Source organism: Onychostoma macrolepis, chromosome 06 (assembly GCF_012432095.1).
Source record: "Onychostoma macrolepis isolate SWU-2019 chromosome 06, ASM1243209v1, whole genome shotgun sequence".
NCBI classification, from domain to species: Eukaryota; Metazoa; Chordata; class Actinopteri; order Cypriniformes; family Cyprinidae; genus Onychostoma; species Onychostoma macrolepis.
Genome location: NC_081160.1, coordinates 28,837,658 through 28,857,709, shown reverse-complemented (window position 1 = coordinate 28,857,709; position 20,052 = coordinate 28,837,658). Strand labels below are relative to the sequence as shown.

Sequence of the window (20,052 nt, the reverse complement as noted above, 5' to 3'; positions counted from 1 at the left end):
TTTACAGTATAGTGTCCCCGTCACTATACTGGGGCACTAGGACCCACACGGACCACAGGGTGAGCACCCGTTGCTGGTCTCACTAGCACCTCTTCCAGCAGCAACCTAGTTTTTTCAGGAGGTCTCCCATCCAGGTACTGACCAGGCTCAACCCTGCTTAGCTTCAGTGAGTAACCAGTCTTGGGCTACAGGATGACATGGCTGCCGGATTGATTGATTGATAGATTGATAGATTGATAGATTGATAGATAGATAGATAGATAGTATTAAACAAAAACAAAAGTGACCAATGTTTGGTCCACTGTGAGTAACACCCAAAACTCAACATGGATTGCAAAATGGATTTTACCTTGGTGGAGCTGTTTTTTTTTTTTTTTTTTTTTTGGAGTATTATCATCTGGCAATCACTGCTGTTGGCAGCATGTAGTGCTGAAACCGCATGGCTGGAGGGAAAAACTTTAATGGGGAGAGACAATATCAATGTTTGTGAGTCAACCTTTTTTTTTTTTTTTCTTCATATGAGCTGAGAGGAGTGACAACTGTATTTAGCTGCAGTGTGTTTATGGCCTACAGGTCCTACATCAGTATATGATTGAACTGCTATTGCCAGCTTGTTCTTGTCAAAGAATAATTGGGTTCTTTTTTAGAATTCTGGAAAAGCACCAGGTTCACACAGACATGGTGCCACAGAAGTGAATGGGAGTGAGATGGAAGCTTGTAAAACCATTGTTCAAGTCCATTTTCCCCTCTTCATCAGGCTTGGCTGAGCAATACATCAGCCCATCATCTCGCATCTTCCGACAGTAATTCTTCTCGTGTGCAACGCAAACCCAATCAATCAGCCGACTCCACCTGTAATCCTGTAAATTCCTCACCATCCGTCAACGTCGCCGCTCGTCTGTCTCAACCGGGCCAGTCGAGATTTATTACCGTCTCCGAGACTATTAGCTGGAACAAAAGGAAAAAGAATGAGGACAAGAGCGGCGTGAAGGAACGTGGTGAGGTAAAAAGAGGAAGAGTCAAAGACGACAGAATTAAAAGTGGAATAATATCCTGGAGGGAAGGAAAAATAGAATTGATAGAGTTGAGTAACATCTGGGGAAAGAAAGTGAGAGAGAGGGAATGAACAATGACATCGCAGCTCCGGAGGCTCTTCCCATGTGGCAAATCAAACAGTAACAAAGGCCTATTAGTATAATTCTGGAAGCTCTTTATGGCACACTTGAAGGACAGGACTTGTTAAAGATGATTTAAAGCTCTTGGCTTTTCACTAATAATGGCCATTTAGAGCCATCCGCACTGTACATTTGTAATAATACTTCTGGTGATGTACATTCAAATAAAGAACTGAATATACCGATTTTGATGTGCTTTTCACATGAGACTACTGTCATTGTCTTCTTGACTCCCTCTTGTCTTGCAACATTAAATAAGCATTAGGCATGTTTAATAGTGCCTCCGATATACAATTTAGTAGCTAGAAGTTTCTAATTCAAATAAATGAACTGAACTAAACAACTGAGTCAGTTCGAACTGTTCTTTTCCAATGAATCATCTCCGATTCAAAAAGTTGTTTGAGTTGGCGCTGATAGCCTTTTCGACATCCCTCAAAAATGTAGTTGGCATTATTTCAAAAGTTTCATAAATCGAGTGATGACTCTGGGACCAATTAATCTTATATTTCAGTTTAAATTACAGCATCACATGCTAAAGGTAAACTGTTTAGTTAGTAATTAGAATTACTTGTATGAACAAGCAATATACTTGTTACTGTCATTGGTGCAGTTATTGCTCATAAACGTCGACTTAAAATAATATACAGTCCTATACAATGCATGCCAATCAACAATCAAGAAATCAACTGCCCAGTTACCACTACCCAAGTTAAAGAATTTCATCAAGTTACTACAAAAAAAAGTCAGAAATGTTTAAATTACACACAATTTATTTATTTATTTATTTTTTTTTCAAACTTGTATGATTTTCTTTCTTTTGCTGAACAGAAGAATGTTGGTAGTCCCCATTGACTTCCATAGTATTTTTTCATTTTTTTCCATAATATGTATAGTCAATGGGGCCAGCAACTGTTTTCTTCAAAATATCTTTTGTGTGTGTTAAGCATAAGAAAGAAAATCATACAGTTTTGGAACAACACGAGCATGAGTAAATGATGACAAAATGTTTATTTTTGTGAAAAAGAGTGAAATCTCTAAGTTGATGTAATGAACAAAATTATGTCAACAGAACTTAAAATAATGTTTGGAACTAGCCAGGTTTAACTAAATCAATAAATTGTCATTTTTGTCTTGCAACCATCCATTTAATTAAGTTAATGGTAATAGGTCCCTGACTCACTTTTTAGAGTGTATTTGTGCAGATAAAAATAATGAAATCTAATTTTACCTTGTGTTTATTTAGTGTATAACATTTACATGCATGCATTTAGCAGATGCTTTTATCCAAAGTGACTTAAAATAGCAGAACATAAGTAATTTGCCACAGAGCCAACAATATTCAATGCCAGATTTATTAAAAATCAAGACTAGGCAAATATTCTTTTTATACTTCTAAATAATGATTGCTTTAAAACAGTTATAAATTTGCTATCTTGTTAACCTTTAAGCAAATCACACTGATCTGGAATTATTAGCGGCATGAAAATAGTGTTCCATCTGTTCAAATATGACCAATGGGGAGAAAACTAATGAACTTAATAAACTAATCTCTACTTCTCACTGTTCTCTGAGTGGCATGGATCTCAGTTTTTAATTGAGTCAAATGTCACATCGGTCAGAGGAACAGTGGCCTCACAGGGGACATGCCACGGATGAAATGAAGTGGCGCTGACACAGAGAGAAGAGCAAATATAAGAAATCCCGAAGGGGAGGTGAGAAGTTAACATTTCTGTTAGAAAAATCATGAGAAAGTGCAGGAAGAAATCTAAGTATCTAAATATCAAAAATCAAAATATCAGAAACTACAAATGAACTAAAACATTTCAAACATCTGAGACAAAGTTAAACAATTAGAAATTCTATGCAATAAAAAAAGAGCATCAATTTCCCCCAAAATTGAATTCCTATACACTCTAAAATAATAAATATCATAACTTAAATAAATGCATGGTTGCAAGTAAAAAAAAAAATCTAATTTATTCATTTAATTAAAGCTTCTGTGTTGCCAACATTATTTTGATGAGTTCTGCTTATGTAATGTTGATATACATTAATTCTAAATTGTGTATAATGTAAACTCAAATTTCTGCATTAATTGAATTTAATTGAATTTGGGCAGTATATTTCCAGTTCCCAGCATACTTTGAATAAATTATGTTAAAATGAAGTGTTATGTGTTTGTAGTGAAGGGAAAACCTGTCAGAGTTTAATGCTACTATTATGCTAAAGTTTTCGTTGTGCTGAAGACATGAAGGCAAACACTACTTAAACTATAACGGCTGCGCTAATGCGAGTGACAACTAATGTCATTAAATTGACATGCTAAATTTTAGTATGTGCATTGTGTAAATGTTGATTTGAACTAAAATAGATAAGATTATCTGGTTCCAGGGCCACCACAAGTCAATTAATTTCTTCTTTTTTTTTTGAGTAATCAACTTAAAAAATTGTTTATGCTACAAAGCAAGTACCAAATGTACTTTGTTGGTTGAACAATTTTATTTGAAGTTGTCATAACTCAAAAAGATTGATGCAAACATTTGATGCAATTTTTTTTAATTGTGTATGTGAATAAAATTAATGATTTTAGCCACAATGATGAGTAATTACAAGCAGTTCCACTAAACAATGACACAAAGCACATGTTCTTCGGATCACTCAGATATTATATAATTAAACAGAAACATGAGTGCTATAATGTGGAATGTGACTGAGAAAGAGGAATAAGAAGCAGCTCATAACGGGCAGGAAATGGCCCTATCCATTTTCTTCAGTGGTTCATATCTTTGAGCTGAGCGATAGAGCTCATTTAGTAAATGAGTGTTCACCTCACACTCGCTCTCTTGGTAAATGTCAAATGTGCTGATACATGATATAGACATTACAGTTTAATCAAACAAAAGCTGAAATGTCAGTCAATAATGAGCAATAATGAAACTGCCAAAGACATATCAGTGAAGTAGCGAGTGGAGCGTTTAGCCTAATATTTTTTCAGTAGGTTTATGTTTTTAAATGGTCAGTTGGTTTATTAGTGGTGCTTGCAAAGGCAACCATCCATTTGTGCTAGACGTGAATGATAACTCAAATCGAGTGGTTTATTGAGGGGAGGTGTGTCTTATTACTTTTCTAAGTGATCAGACTTTTTTTACTTGGCAGATAGTAAAACGAGGGAGAAAAATCCTACAGATTTACAGTGAAGGAAGCACTGGAGCCATATCTAGAGACTGAAGTAGCTTAGAGACTTGAAGGTGGAAACTTTTGACTTCGACCAGTTAAGAATCGCCTATAACATGCTACAGAAAACACAGAAATGTACTGAAAATAAGAGTTTAAAAATCAGTGGCAAAAAAAAAAAAAGAAAAAAGAAAGAAATAGTGATGTTACGTAAGCAGGGCTATTATATTTAACTAAAACAATAAAAAAAAATAAAAAAAATAATTAATTAAATAACATGAAAAATTAAATATTTCAGCCAGTTGCCAAGGCCATATATCAAATTTTCATTGATGTCCTAAAATAATTCAAAACTGAAATAAATACTGAAATAACTGAAATGCCAAACACAATGACAACACACACCCACACACAAAGTTATTAAAACTTTAAATAAAATCAAAATTAAAACAGATATATAAAAATACCAATTAATTACAAATAGTTTAAAAAAATGTCCTTGTGATATTGTATGGGCAAATAAATAAATAAATATTAGCCAAGTGATTAATAAAAAGTACTGGTGTGACAAGAATAAGAAAATAAATAGATTATGTGTTCTGATGTGGTCAAACTACTAGTTGAAAATAAGAAATGTAAGAAAGGAAAAAACAACAGCAGTTGCAATAACAGCTGCAGCTATACAGCACATTATTACTCATTACACCTCACACTTTTTCACAGCACTCAGGCCTGACGCAGCGGACTTTTCCCCCTACACATAAGCACCTTTATGGCTCCGTGGGAGTGAGTCTGCCTTGTGTGCATGTGTGTTTGAAACGTGCCAGACAGAACAGGAGGTCATGTGCAGCTCCAGCAGACTGTGAGATTGAGAAAGTCTGCAGCCAGCTTTCTATAAAGAGAGTCAGTCAATGCAAATAACATTCGAAGAAGGAACGTCAAACATGCTATCATATAAAAAACAGCTTTACTGTTTAAATTGTTGTACCGGTTCAAGCATTCAATACAATGGACTGTCTGTTTTACATGTTAAATTAGTGCAATTAACATACAATAACCGTATAAATTCTTTTGTCCTGGCTGGGATTCCTAAAATGTTTGGGTTTTGACTATATTCTCCTATCGTTTTCATACTTGCTGAAGATTATGACTGAAAATTGGTTTGACCAATAGTGTGCAAGTTTTGTCCATAATCAACCAATCATGCCGTGCGAGAAGGCACGAAAGCAATGCATATGCATAAATATAATGTATGAGGACTGTAGAGATCATGTCAATAGGAAAACAAAGTGAAAATTTAAGAAATTTGAGCGCCGAGTGCTGTGAAAACCCAGAAATTTAAGGCATTTTAGAAATCCTGGGCATGTCCAGACTCCGGGCCTACAAAGAGAATGTGTGTCACCCTAAGTTATAGTTCACCCAAAAATGAAAACTTACGTTCATGTCATTCCAAACCTGTACAACTTTCTTTTGGTGGAACACAAAGGAAGGCTTTTGGCTATACAGTATTTTGTGTATATAAACAAACATTCTAAAAAAAAATTAAACCAGTTAATAAAACTTTTAAATCAACCAACAGATTTAAAACACAACACAGGCAAAGGCACAATCAGTGAAGAAATGAGTTGAGTCTTATATCAAGCACTTATATCTAGCAACTTGCATCCAAGTGTAATCACATCCTCTTCAGCGAAAACTGCTCGCTCATTCTTTAGTGGATCTTCAGGTCTGTTGACTTACTATCCTCTGCCTTAATTACACTAGATGAATTAGAGAAAAACAGGCTTCAGAGAACACAAGAGGGATGGAGAGAGCAAAGTGTGGAGAACATTAAGAGTCTGAAGTGCAGTAGGTCTGATCGATGCTCTCACTGCATCCTGCACAAAGCCATCGCTATAAACCCTCTCTCAGAGCGCTAAAGGGGATGCTAATTGATTCTGAGATGAGAATCTGTTTGCCGATCGATCCTCGTTAATCTCTACAAAGGGAACTTCCTTCTTGCAGCCTAACACTGGTGGTAATTGGATACAATGTGGAGGATCCCCACAAATGTGCTTGTTTTTACTTTTGACATTTCATTGAAATAAATATTGGTCTCCTCTAGAGATTCAGAAGAGACCTTCTGTGCTAAAATGTGCTGAAATATCAAAGTCTGCGATCAAAAGTCAAAGATTTCAAATTTTTCAAATCCTATGAGAAATATAACTGAGAACTCTTTAGAAATACAGAATGCACAGCTACTTTTGAATGGCCGTCAATAGAGAAAGATGCTTTAAAGGAATAGGTTCAGTACATTAAGCTCAACGAACAAGCATAATGGGGCCAATCTGTAAAAATCCAATACTCAATGCTTCAATAGTATTACCATAATACATGACATGAATTTAGTGTGAAAAAACTACAATTTCTGCAGGTACAGTATATCCAATTTTAAAACCACATGACAATGAAAATGTAATACTGTAAACCCTAAAACCAGTGTTTCCCAACTCAGTTCCTGAAGGCACCCCAATAGTACACATTTTGGATGTGTTTCGGCTGTTCATTTACACAATGATAACGTTTTGGGGCCCTGAAAATGCAAACTTTGGAAATTTTGTAAACGATACCGTCTCTGTGTAAACTATAAAAATGTGAATTTGTAAAAACGGTGACGTCACACACATGCGTATTACATGTTTGCGTAGTGTTTCTTTACAAAGTGACATCGCCAACTATTGTCCTGGCATGCATGATACAGTTGTTTTCGCGGATCAGTGTGAATGGGGATTGTTTTGATGACACTGTAAACGTAAAAGGAAAACGTGTAAATAAACCCATCAATTTCAGGTTTTGGAGTCTCTAATAATGATCTGATGAGTTGAATCAGGTGTGTTTGATTAGTAAGAGGTCAAAAATATGTAGTGTTGGGGTGACTCGAGAAATAGGGTTGGGGAACACTGCCTAAAACAATTGTAAAAATGATTTAAACTGCTTTGAAACTCAAATGCTTTCATACAATGCTGGGCTTTACAATTCTGCATTGAAATCTTCCAAAAAAAAAAAAAAGAGTTCTTGATTATTTGCGTGTTAATAACTGGCTCTGAATGCGTTGTATGGTTAGTGGGCTTAGATCACTTTTGGAGCCCACAGAAGCAATGATTATGAACCCCACCGACCCAGAAGCTCAAAGAGTCTCCTGGAGGACTGAGCAATTTTCTTACGTCCATTCACGAAGAACTCGACACCGGAGGTCTGATAATTAGTAACATCCCCCATTCGTTTCAACCGGCCAGCACCTCAGATGTGTGGAAATAACGCTGGGACGGAACCCACGAGCGTGGCTTTCTACTCCACTGCATTCTCATTAAAACAATCTCCACTAACAGCAGTCTCCAGGCGGCCCGAGATGTTCGCACAGACCTTTTGTGTTAATCTTTGTCGGCCATTATTTATATATTTAATTCAGAGAGGGAAGGATGATCCATTCAGCCGTAAGTCTTGGGAGTATGAAAGAGGAAACTCATTAGTTGGTGCCTCTGGAAGAGTGTAATTGCAATTGGCAGGATAAAAAGCAAAAACAATTTAAATTGTTAATGTCCAACAATAAGCTCGAGCTCCCGATTGCAGAGGGCAAACAAGCCTTAATGAGAGAATAAGCTGAAAAAAGAAGCAGACATCTGGGACTGATGGAGGCAATCTAATAGCACAGAAGAATATGGCAACTACCTCCATCCTGCGAGGCCAAATGTTAACATTTGTTTAGTATATTGGTTGGCTTTACAAATCATTAGGAAATCTTGTTTCACTGTCACCGATGCCTAATTTACAGTCAATCCAACAACTAGGCGAAATAAAAAAAATATGACCATCTGCATAAAAAGGCCTTTTATAGGACCATAAATTTTTGTGGCATTATTTTTCACCAAAACTAAGCAAATTGTTTCACAATTCAAATTTATATAAACATTGTGACCTGGCAGGATAATTTTCATTATTATTTGAATTTGTGAAAAAAAAAAATAAAATGCTTAGTTTTGATTAAAAAAAAATGATTTCACAAAAAAGTAACGGTCCTATAAAATTGTCAGATTTCATTTATTACAAACATTTAAAAATAATTGTTTTATATATTAATGTGTTTTAAAATGAAATGTATACCTGTTATGGCCAAACTGAATTTTCAGCATGCTGCAACTCAAAACTGCGAACCTGTGGCAACAGAAGAGCAGAAATTAACACAACAATATTCTTTATATTTAAAGAATGTTGCCTGTGCTTGTTTTAATTATCTGACAAGAACATTCAAACTGGAGGTTGCCAAGAAATAAAGACTGATTGTTCTCCCTGTGAAGACTTTATTTTGGCTTTTGTTCACACCTACAAAAGCTTTGCACCACTACAAGACTGAACAAGAAAGTCGAGGTCATCTGAAAAAAAAAAAACCATGACTTCAATCACCATTTAAAGCAAAATATCATTGTGAGCTACCTTTGCTGGAGTTCTTCCAAAGAAGGCATTGTGTAAGTATTGCCTTTATGTAGTGCAGAGGACAGATAAAACCAAGATTAATGTTGAGGTACGATAAAGGTCACCAACACAGAAAACCTTTGGGTAAGGTTTAGCTGTCGAATGCTGACACCTCCTACTTCGACAATGGTCTGGTCAGAGGGTCTCAAATGAGAGGGGAGACAGATATCAAATGCTACAGATGAGGTGAGATCTCAGAAAGCATGTAACCTTCTGTTCTTTTTCATCCTTCTCTCTCTTTTAGTTAGCATTGGCGGGTTGTAAAAGGGATTACTGTGAAGGGCTAGCTCCATGTCAGATAAAACTCTTACAAAAAGCTGGTCATTAGTGGAGAATTACCAGAGACAGATAATGGAATTACATTAATGAGATTTTTGGTCTGAAGTCAAGGGGTAATAAACATATCTCTAGTTTCTGAGGAAAGATAACAGGAAGAGGTTCAGCTGCCCAGTGATGGGATGATCTGAGAAATGGAAAGTGCTCAACGGAATATGGACAGGATATAGAATTGTGAGCTATAAACTATAAACCAAAGGTTGGAATTCTGAGTTTACATCACGCAATTATGATTTTTTTCAATCAGAATTCAGAGTTTACATTTCACTAGATTTTATGCAGAATTGCAAGAAAAAAAGTTGAACTGTACGATAAAATGAATCTTGTGAAAATATATTTTTTTAAAAAGATAAAAAGCCGCTGTTACATTTTTCTTTTTTTTTATTTTATAAAAATGACTTTTTCTTAGAAAATGTAATATCTAAAATGTCTCAAATATGCTCTGATATGCCAAGATGCCAAAGTCTGCCATCAAAAATCCAAATATTTCAATATGAGCTCAAATATTTCTTAACAAATACAAATAATCTTCCAAAACCAAAATATGTGTCATACTGATTTGAGTCAACATGAAATGCCATAAATACAGTAATTCCATATTTCTAAGAAAAGCAAGATGTTTAACAATCACAAAATATATAATGTAGGCCAGGACTTCATTTTATCCATTAGGAAATGACTGGATCAAGAAAATAAATAGTCAATTTTGATTTCATGTTAATTTTAAAGCCTTATTCTCTTACTGCATGTCAACAACTATCTTATTTGCTTCTCTAAAGAGACATTTAAGCAGACATGATTGAGAACTCCATTAAACCTCCTGAGCTTTAAAGAGAAACTTTTAACCAATAACATTTTCCTGTGGGCCATAAAAATTGGGCAAGCTCAGAAATGTAGAAAATATTATGCCTGTGTGTCTAAATTCATGAGCCATGCTCATAAATCATCTCAGTTTTCTGGTAAAGAGCGAGCCGTATAGCGTGCGCTCATTGTGAATGGTATGCCCTGACTACTTTTGTCCTTGGGCCCATCTCTGCGTATTCAGAAAATTGCATTCCATTCATGGCAAAATCTTGCAAGACCCCTTTATTTTGCCCTTTAATTGTATTCAAGTTAATATAAGTCCATTTATCATCTGACCATTTCTTATCCCCTTTGTTAGAAAAAAGGAACAAAATTTTAAAAGCTTTGGCTCCAGCAGGAAACTCTACCCAGAATGCATGGCTTTGTGCCGAAATTGCTTTTGAAATACATTTCATAAAGCACGAATCTTTATTCATTTGTAATGATTCATTCTTGTACTATGCACAGAGCTCTAAATGGATTGAGCTGTGCTTCATCCCTCGTTGGATTGAGAACTGTCACTCTCACCTTTTAGGGAAGAAAAGAATAAAGACAATTAAAAGGATGAGATATCTTTACTGTGGCAGATGAGAAAGTTAAACATCTTATTTGAAGAACAAATCGAGCAGTAATAGCTTTGTGGATTCGTGCAACACATAATGATGAAATTGTGATGATAGAATTTACAGCTTGGCTAAATGGTAAAAGTCTAGTGAGGCGGAGAAGATTTGGGGTTTGATGCAAGGAAACCGCAGGCCATTCTAAATGTCAAATGAATGGTTAAAGAGACAGAGTTTCAATCAGCGACGATCAATGTTGCGAAATGTTTCGCACTTCACAAATCACACAGATTGCCACCCTCTGCAATTGGGGGGTGAATTTTACTTGAGGGGTGTTTACTGTCATTTTAATGAAAGGGTGGGCAGATGAAGGGGTGGGTGTGTGTAATTGAAAAGAATGGGAAAGTGATGTTTTCTTGAAATATGTTTTATCAACAGCACAGCTACAGTCTAAAATGAACATATTCCAAAGTGATGAATTCAAGTAAAAACTGGCTTTGATGAGAAACTTAAACAGACTTATTGGACTGAAGAGAAAATAATTTGAGCAAAGTTTAATGTTTGTAGATGCCAGTATTAAGATAAAAAAAGTAAGCCAAATAATTATCAATAAAACACAAAACTTGGATCTGACTCTGCAGCCAATTGATTCAACCAATTAACTTAGCAATGATTCATTCAATGAATCAAGTGACTGGTTCAGTTACTCATTAAAACATTCACTTGTTTCGTTCCTGAATGAATCAGTGTTTTTGAATGAATGGGTCAAATGAAACATTCAAAGACTCCCTGATAATGACACGGGGCCTTTTGCAACAGCGACACCTGCAATGGTCATTTGAGAACATGTATGTGTGACAGAAAGAAAGTGTGCAAGACTGGCCCATGTCTGCTAAATGCCAATGCTCAGTGCCCTCAATGCACACATAATCCACATTACTACTATGACTGCTTCAGGGTGGTGTTTAAGGCTAAGATATCCTAAGATATAATTGATTTGCTCAAAACACTTGCATTTAGGAATGAAACAAACAGCTGTCTAAAATGAGTCACTGAACATTTACAAGATTTGTTCTACAACTCTTATTCATATAGGAATAAAACAAGTGATGGTCTACTATATTAGTTTCTATCTATCAATCAATCACATTTAATTAACATGTTAAATTGCCAGCCCTAAAGGAGTTTAATTGACTTGTGCCTCAGGAGTCGTCTAGTTACCTTCTCATTTATGTTATTATCTGTACTGTCTGTGAGAACTATGAAAATCACCAAAGCCTGAACTTTGACTCGTGCTGGCTAGTCATTAACAAACCAAACAAGGTTCACGACATCAAAAACAAAAAGCCTCCACAAACAACATGGCACAGTCTCGGTGAGGCTAATTTACATCATCTAAGGCACTAGCATTCACTAAGTTGCATCCATTCGTTTACATCCAGATAAACAGACTCCTTTCATTCTCCTTCATTTGTCTTTCCACCTGCAGTTCATGTGGTCTCCAGCTAGCGGGTGCAGCATTTGGTGGAGCTGGTTTCATTAGTAACCCTGGGCGAATGAAAGGCCCCTCTGACTTATTAGCTTTAATTACTCTCTCTTTCTCTCTCTCCTCAACATCTCAGAACCTCCCCAGCACCCTTTAATCTAGACAGACACGCTGGTCTTGGATGATTTCCTCTGAACAAGAAGTCAGCCGGTTTGACTAAACGAATTCAACAGTTCAAGGTTGCTATTGTTCCCTTGATGCCACAGGAAAAAAGTGTGATGGAGAGAAAAGAAGGTTGAAAGACAGAAAGGGAAGATTAGAAAACAAGAGAAAGAGACAGAAAGGCACTTTCCATTAATAGGGAACAAACTGGTGTCCCATTAATTTTGTAAGCATTACAAATCCCATGTCTTTTGTTGTGAGAACTTACGTTCATTTTTGTAGTGTATTTCAATAAAAAGGTACGTTAACACTTTATTTTGATGGTCCCTTTTGAAACATTCTGTTGACACTAAGTAATGTTGCAACTACATGTCAATAAACTCTCATAAGAGTATTAGTAGACTGTCTGCTTTATATCTTTATTGTGGTCTCCCAACAGGCACTCTACTGACTGTAAGTAACTTTGCAAGCACATGTCAAGTTATTCTAACCCTAACCCTACCAGTCTACTAATACACTACTAACACTCTAATGAGAGTTAGTAGAAATGTAGGTGCAATGTTATCAAAGTAATTTCTAACACAAAAAATGATAAATGTTATACAATCTGCTAAATGTATGTCAAATTCATTGTAATAAAAATAATTTTTTAATAAATTTCCTCCATTATAAAATTAAGAAACGCAGTGTCTATTTACACTAAGTGCAAATAGCCCACCCTGTTGGCAAAGGCTATGTGTTATTGGGATAGTCAAGACTGAAAAAGATGCTTGTTCAACATCAGTTTCAGTGGTGTAGATGGTACGGCGCATGCTTTTTGATGCAATCGACCAGAGTTCGAACCTACCTCTTGCCAAACTTCTTTTTCTCTCTTTTCAAATCTCATATCGCATCGGAAAGCATTTATTTTCAATAAAAATGAAGGAAATAATCAAAAAGTTGAAAATAAAGTATCGGGTATGGTTAGGGTAGGTGTAGGGAGGGCTTTATTGTCCCAATAAGGTGGCATCCATTTAATAATTTGAATTAAAACTATAATTTACACTGAATACGTTATTATTGCTTACTGTTTTATAATGTACTACAATACTGAGGTGCAGATAATTGCCAGAATAGCAGAAAATCTTGTTATTTTAACATAGTGTAAATAGAATCTATAGCTACCTGCACTTAGTGTAAATAGCATCCGTCCCTAAGAAAATATGCTATTTGCACAGTGTAAATAACATCTAATTGCTATTTGCACTCAGTGTAAATAGCATCTATCGCCTAAAAAAAAAAAAAATTTGTTTCTAAATTCTGAGATTTTTGAGAAGTTATTATAAGACAAAATATCAAATATCTTTATGGGAAATATAAGTTTATCAATGCATTTCACCATTCTGGCTTTATTATTTTGTAAATTTTGTATATTTAATTTAGGTATAATGAAAATATTTATATAATATTTATGATTTAATTATAATATCTGTTTGATATAATATTTAATGAAATTACGAACCTCATACAAAATGAATAGCAAATGAAACAGCTCATATAATATTTAATTTGACCTCCTGAGTTTGATGATCAACATTTTCATCTCTGTGTCTCTGCTCACTGACCATTTGCTGAAAAAGAAAATTGACTTGAAGAGAATCAAGAGTACAAACAATGACCGGCGAAGGTGACACTCGGATAGTCAGCCATAAAGTCTCAAATTAATGAAATATGTATACAGCCTGAGGCATGTGCATGAGAACGCTATTGATCTGAATTGACAAATTGCAAAGTTCTTTAATATTAAACAACACTTCTGCCCAGGGCAAAGCCTGTCCTGACACTCTTGAAGGTCACTGACCTGACCTTCAAGAGCTAATTATCACTAGCACTGATAATTACTGTCTGTTGAAAAGCATATATTTGATAGGTTGACCTGACATATTAAATAAACTGTACTGTTATTTTGAAATGGTAGTATGAATACTGTATGTTAAAGTCTGCTCAGAATACAATAAATATGGATTCAATTTATACAAAGAAAATAGAGTGTGCATACAATGGGTGGTTTCTGGTCCAAGTGACAAAGTTTCTGTGATATTTTGATTCTTATAGATATGTCTCAGGTCCCTCGTTCTTAACTGTAAATCTAAACAATTAGAAACATAATGGCGCATCTTTTCTCACAAGCTGCACTATTTGAGCAAATATTCATATCTGTAGAACAAACAATGCAGGGTTAAAACTTATACTTAGGGTTAAGGGTTTGTTTTAATCACTTACCCAAAGTATGAGCAATAATAATAATAGTGATAACACTACTACAAAAGACTGCAGAAAACAAAATGTAAACAAGTGACATAATTACCATATAAAGTTCTCTGAAGCAAGAAAAGGGCTGATTAGACATACATTCAAAGATTTTGCACCAGTTTTATCTCAGCGCTGCAGCTTTTCTTTCAAGATCTTATGTCAGGCGATCTAATCATGAGGGTGTGTGAATCGGAAAATAAACACGCCTACGTTTCCCCCGGTCAACAAGTAATTACTATAAACATTCCACACGACCCTCCTGAACATCCTGTGAAATGAGTAACTATTGAATGTTCATCTATATCCTTTACGACCTTTATGACACATTTGCCATCATTAATTAGAGAGTAGTGTGTGGGATGCACATTTACCTAAGCTTATTGATTTCAGCCTCCCTCAAAAAAAAGCAAATGGCTCCGTACGGTGACTTTCACTCTGCAGTCTGAAACACAGAAGAGTTCAAATATAGAACCAGAATGGAATTAGAAATGGAATGATTTTGTATTAGTCACGTAAGATAGAACACACAAAAACTTTGACTTTGCAGTTGCAATAAAGCTGAAATTAAAACAAAGTAGAAATCAGCTAACAGGGAACATTCTCAGAAGCCCTTAAAAAAGTATTTGTTGTCTTTAATATAATATTTACACATCATTCATGAAACTTTTTTGGGAAATTTTTAAAATGATACTACCACTTGTTTCAGAACATTCAGAGAATATTCAAAAGGAACAAATGCCCATAATGCTTGCAATTTGCTAAAACAGAATTGTGTGGGAAAGTAGAAAGCCTTCCTCCACATACAAATAAACCAGCACAAACAAGTAAAAAAATTAATTAAAAAAAACAAGAGTCACACAGTGAGTGCAGACCATAGCAAGCAACATAATACAAGCAAATCCTATACAGCAAAGTCTTTTTAGACAGAACAGCTTAACAACAATTGCACATGCACAACACATGATATTGCAGTGAAATGTAAAGTTACAACTAACTACCCCCTAAACCAGTTTTACATACTTCAAATCAGATTCAAACTTGTAAAGCAAGCATGCTGGGTAACCAGCTAGTGCCACAATATCAAGCTACTGAATGACTGACTTCTAAGTACAGTACTCCAAAAATGTTAATGTTATTTTTTTATCCTTATGTAGGCTAAATATGTTTACTTTTATATTTTAAATGAGAATATTGAAATATTCTTTCAAATAAAGATATCTGATTTAATTACGAATAAAAATAAAACATGTCAAGCGTATGTGTGGTTGAGGTTCGATTTCTAATAACCCAGCCTCCACCAAGATCAAACACTTTCCTATTCCTAACTACTCCACCATACAAATCGAACAGCCGTCTCTGAGCCCAGACCAGACTGAAAATCCTCTGATAGCTCCCTGTGTACAAACCGAAATGTAGAAAACGCTCAAACCCAGCAACATTGCAACACTGCTGCCATGAAACTATCGATCAATACGTATTGGAGGGAAAATGATCAAAGAAAGTCAACAAAATAGGTCTCATATATCAACACATGAATCTTTTACATTTTTATAAATCCTCCACTTGTAATTTTACACCAGTGCTAAAACAAAACTCTGGCATGAAATTTGAGCAAAGCATGTTAGTTATAATCCTCAGATTATTTTCTTTTCACGAGTTGCTGGATTTTCAAAATTGGCACATGCTTTTACATAATCCCCTAGTGCTGAGAAAAAATTAATATGGAGGAAAAAACCCATGAGTCTCCTCGTTTTGATAATTGACATATTAAATGATGCCTAATTATTTTATCAATTACATTCAATTTAATTCATTAGCTGTTTCAACAGCAGAGAGAGAGAACAGAGTGGAAAATTGATATATAATGAGAATCAATGTAATAACTTTTAATTGGTACGCTAATTACTTCTGCAAATTGATTGTCTCATCCTAACGGATTTGAGCGGATTCTTGCAGGCACCGCAGCACCTTCATTGGGGGTTGATCTATTGACATAAGTCTGCGTTAGGAACTACTTCATGAAGTATCCTGGGGCGAAATTCCATTTTTTCGATGAAGTGTTGATTTCTGACAGCTAGCCTGTTTATAAGTGTCGTGCTGTTAAAGAGACACTTCGCTGAAAAAGGTTGCATTTAAATCATCTTTACTGGCAGAACTGTGACCAGCGTGTGTTCTGTAGCTGCACAGAGAAAACATTTTATTTCTGCTCGAAAGAAGCTTTTAAGTGCACATGACCCATCAATCATTCAGCGTGTTTACAACGTGTGACAAAGCCATAAAAAAATCAGATTATATATTATATGAACGGTTTTGAAGTCCACATTAAAATGGATCCTATTTACTTTTGAAATGCACATTTCTGGTCTTGTTATGCATGAAAAGTGCATGTTATTCCAAATAAAAAATCATGCGTTAAAATGTAACAACTTGCCCATCCTCTGATGGTCCTCTGATCATAAATCCCTCGTGCTTTCCCATGCAATGTCCAATTTTCACAACCCAATCAATTGCTGATGAATGAAATCAATTGAATAATTCACAACGAATGACTGCTGCTGCTTTGTATCTGTAAATCACTTTCAGAAAGAAGGCCCTTTAAGAAATGAGCCCACTAAATAAGCCTACGGAACGGCAGTTGTTGACATCTGTAAGAATATTGAAATGACAGTGAAAATGTAAATGCCCTTTAGGAATAAAATTAAAAAACATGCAATTATGCTTACTTCGATTTGCATTACTGCTTATACATGACCTCCCTATTGTAAATAAACACATCTTTCAGATTAAATAGGGGTCAAAAGTACATCAACCTCTGAGATTTCATTGTGATCCTAACAGCTGCACCTGCACCATTTTGAGTGTATTTTCCATGTGCTTTGCAAAGAAAGACTCGTCTGAATTCTAGACCCTGTATTGTTCCCTGATTTGTTTCATACAGCTGTGGAGTGGATTATTGATGACAACCTCACAATACATCTGCTGCAAACACAGTGAGACTTGTCAGAGTCAACAAAGATGAAAACAACACAGTTTATCGTTCAACAGCCCTGAATTACAGTACTGCCATGTACAACGAAAGCAGTTCCTCTGAGGAAAAATTATGACTCATTTAAGTACCAACACAAAATTTCCTAAAAATTGATACAAATGAGATGATTTGTGGCAAGAAAATGAAAGTGGATAGCATTTCACATCATTTGGTCTTGGAAGAATTTGATGAGAAATATTTGAGATCTCTGACTTTTGATCGCACCAACTGGGTCTTTTATAAGGTAAAAATATATGAGCCTGGACCACAAAACCAGTCTTAAGTGTCAATTTTTCAAAATTGAGATTTATACATCATCTGAAAGCTGAATAAATAAGCTTTCCATTGATGTATGGTTTGTTAGGATCGGACAATATTTGGCCGAGATACAACTATTTGAAAATCTGGAATCTGAGGGTGCAAAAAAAAAAAAAAATCTAAATATTGAGAAAATGAAGTTCATAGCAATGCATATTACTAATCAAAAATGAAGTTTTTATACATTTACGGTAAGAAATTTACAAAATCTCTTCATGGAACACGATCTTTACTTCATATCCTAATGATATTTGGCATAAATGAAAAATGTATAATTTTGACCCATACAATGTTAGGGAAGCAGACTGGACACAGAGGATTATAATACAATGTGATGCTTATTGAATTCAGCAATGGGTAAGCAGTCGATGGAGGTGAGTAGAGTCTTGGATACTTGATGCTATGGAGAAAGGATAAACTGATGTCTTGCCAGGAACTCGTGGATGCTGAGGAGCAGCACACACACCAGAATGCTGGTGGAGGAGAGAGTGGATGATTAACGGAGTGTAGCGGGAATCAACGATGGAGATAAACAGGAGGTAAGTACACAAACAGGTTAGTATCAGGTAAGCAGTAGCGAAGAGTAATGAGAGTCCACTTCATATAGACGAGATCGGACAATTGACTGGAGTGGGGTGTGTGCTTAAGTAGCGCTGGGGTGATTGGATGCCAATGAGGTGCAGGTACTTTGAATTAGTACTCAGGTGACTGAGAACGTTGTGATGGATTGGTGGTGGAGCCTGACTGATCTGTGACATACAATGCATTTTTGGCTATTGCTACAAATATACCCCAGCGACTTAAGACTGGTTTTGTGCTCCAGGGTCACATATGAGACAAGTGTAGCTAGTTATTCGTATTTGTTTATTTAAAGTTTCTTGTTATTTGATATATTTGTTGTATGTGTTGAGTGGGGAAATTGTAATTGTTTTATGTTTTGTATCGATCTTTTGTAACTCATAAAAATAGAAAATTCTGAGAGAAAGTGAGATACTTCAACTTCATTTACACCTCACTTAATCTCACTGCTGTTTACAAGAAATGGTTTCATTTTGCAAAACAAAAAAAATATGTTAACATTAAAAACATTCCAATAGCAATAAATATTACTATTAAGAAGTATAAGAAAAGTCAAATATTTAAGTTTATATTTGACACAAACTGAGGCATGATATGAAAATACGATGCTTAGAATGAATTCATCTCATAGTGAGATAATATGACAATCATATATTTCTTTCAATAAATTCATTTCAATCTCCATTCCAGCTTCATTGAAATATTCTAATATCTCTCAAATCTAGCTTCTCTTCATGCGCAGCCCCAAGAAACTCTCCAACTCAAGATAAGCCAAAGAAAACGAATCTGTGAAAGCAGTCAATAAAAGAATGATTACAAACGTACATCATCAACCTCTAACATTTCCCACGACACACATCCTCCTTCGCTATCACGACTTCATCGCGTTAGATTTAAGGGTGGAAACCTTGTTTGGATGATGGAGTGCTGTAATTATAGACTTCGCTGTCCTCATTGCTCACAGGTGTTGGGACCAAATTATGGAGAATGAAAATAATTAATCCCTGTGCAGACTAAAGAGGAGCTGCGCTATGGGGGGTGATGGAGGTGAGGGGGACGAAACCCGTTCATGAAGATGGATGGATATTTCCAAATTCATTTAAACTTGAGGGCTGTTTGTGAGTTTAATTATCGGTTTTACTGTATAGTGGATGTATACTTTGCAAGGGTCGTGGTTTTGGCATCCACATTGTGCATGCAGACCACTCTAGACTCTAGACTTACAGAAAGTTGCAGCATAATAAAAATAGCATTAGATCTTTTCTTCAGGATTGAGACATACATCAGAGAAAAGAGATTTAATAGGGAAGGAAAACGTCTCCTGAAAAGGAAAGTTGTTTCAGAGGAGGAACAAGTTTGATGGCAGATTACAAAGAAGAGCATTTCTTTGGAATAACATGCAACACTGAGTAGTGTACATAAATTAGGAACATAACAAGGGTCTATTTACACTGGGATGGGACAAAGCATTTAAGCAAATGCCACAATTGCATTTAGATCAAAAAGAGAAGTTGTCAAATGTTCAAAAGACATCTAATATGAATTCATAAACGTACTGTATGTTTTATTGCCTATGAAAATGTATTTGTT

The 20,052-nt window shown here is 35.5% G+C and overlaps 1 long non-coding RNA gene across 1 annotated transcript in view; it reads right to left on the bottom strand.

Annotated features, from left to right (window-relative positions):
• Nucleotides 1-539: 539 nt before the first annotated feature.
• Nucleotides 540-20,052, bottom strand: part of LOC131542654 (uncharacterized) — a 73,357-nt gene continuing 53,844 nt past the window's right edge. The window contains exons 3-5 of the long non-coding RNA XR_009271757.1: nucleotides 14,909-14,979; nucleotides 8,490-8,540; nucleotides 540-948 (exon numbers count right to left, since the gene is read on the bottom strand). This is a non-coding gene — a long non-coding RNA (uncharacterized LOC131542654). The remainder of the gene's footprint in view (nucleotides 949-8,489; nucleotides 8,541-14,908; nucleotides 14,980-20,052) is intronic.